Here is a 1,884-nt window from a genome sequence, read left to right on the forward strand (position 1 = left end):
ATTGGACTGCTTTAGTAGGAGCATTGCCAGCAGATCGAGGGAAGTGATTATTCTCCTCTATTCGGCACTGGTGAGGCCACATGGAATATTGCTTCCAGTTTTGTGCCCCGCACTACAGAAAGGATGTGAATAAATTGGAAAGAGTCCAGTGGACGGCAATGAAAATGATTAGGGGCTGGGGCACATGACTTATGAGGAGAGGCTGAGGGAACTGGGCTTATGTAGTCTGCAGAAGAGAAGATTGAGGGGGAATTTGATAGCAGCCTTCAACTACCTGAAGAGGGGTTCCAAAGAGAATGGAGCTAGGCTGTTCTTAGTGGTGGCACATGACAGAACAAGGAGCAATGGTCTTAAGTTGCAGTGGGGGATGTCTAGGTTGGATACTAGGAGGGTGGTGAAGCACTGGAATGGGTTACCTGAGAAGGTGGTGGAACCTCCATCCTTTTTTTTTTAAGGCCCAGCTTGACAAAGCCCTGGCTGGGATGATTTAGTTGAGGTTGCTCCTGGTTTGAGCAAGGGGTTGGACTATATGACCTCCTGAGGTCTCTTCCAACCCTAATCTTCTATGATTCTATGATCTCAGTTCTCAGGTGGCAAAATAACTGCATTGCAGATGATAGATTATGCATGAAAAGTTATGTCTCTGTGAATAGCAGATAGCGAATCAATTATAACCCCTACTAAGTCTCAATAATCAATGAAGATTTTTAATAGAGAAGAGAGCATGGGTTGTGAGACCTGGCCCATGCCAGAAATGTGTTTCTGGTATAACTATACCATGTAAGTGCTCCCAGTGATTTTGGTAGTATAGCTTATTCCAGCCCTTCTTGAGCTAAATAAACGATACCAGCAAAACAACAGTCTCACTGGTATACCTGCATCTGGATAGGAGCTTTTGAGAGCATGGGTTTGTTGGTTACAAATCTTACCTCATTATACCCCTGACTGACATAACTATGCCAACAAAAAATTGTCATGTAGCCTTAACCTTACTTGGTTCTAAAATCCAGTTTAGCACAGTAACTTCAATAGAATATTGACTCTGAGAGACATCATGGGAACTATTCAAAACACTGAACTGTCATTAATTTCACCAGCCAGTGGGTGACAGTGTTGTTCTACACAAAAACAAGGCTGTCACTAAATAAATTGATGTATGTAAAATTCAATGAGAATGGTTAGCTAATGTGTCAGATCTTCAGATTTAGACCTACTAGTTTATAGATGCTTCTATCTTTCCCTAAAGTTGACTTGAAGAAGAACTCTGTGTAAGCTCGAAAACTTGTCTACCTCACCAACAGAAAGTGGGCCAGAAAAAGATATTCCCTCACTCATCTTATCTTTCTAATATCCTGGGACCAATACGGCTACAACATTGCATCTAAAATTTCTGTCCTTTAAAAACACACATTTGTGTTAACAATCTAGAGTTCTACTTTTCGTTATAGGACATGAAATAATTAGGGCTGTCAAGCAATTAAAAAAATTAATTGTGATTAATCATGGGATTAATCACACTGTTAAACAATAATAAAATACCATTTATTTAAATATTTTTGGATGTTTTCTACGTTTTCAAATATATTGATTTCAATTGTAACACAGAATACAAAGTGTACAGTGCTCACTTTATATTGATTTTTGATTACAAATATTTGTACTGTAAAAAAACAAAAAAAATAGTATTTTTCAGTTCACCTCATACAAATACTGTAGTGCAATCTCTTTATCATGAAAGTTGGACTTACAAATGTAGAATTATGTACAAAAAATAACTGCATTCAAAAGTAAAACAATATACAACTTTAGAGCCTACAAGTCCATTCAGTCCTACTTCAGCCTGTCAAGTTTGGTTACAATTTGCAGGAGATAATGCTGTCTGCT

This window comes from Terrapene carolina, unplaced genomic scaffold, assembly GCF_002925995.2.
Source record: "Terrapene carolina triunguis isolate 2854851 unplaced genomic scaffold, T_m_triunguis-2.0 Scaffold95, whole genome shotgun sequence".
In the NCBI taxonomy this organism is placed as follows: Eukaryota; Metazoa; Chordata; order Testudines; family Emydidae; genus Terrapene; species Terrapene triunguis.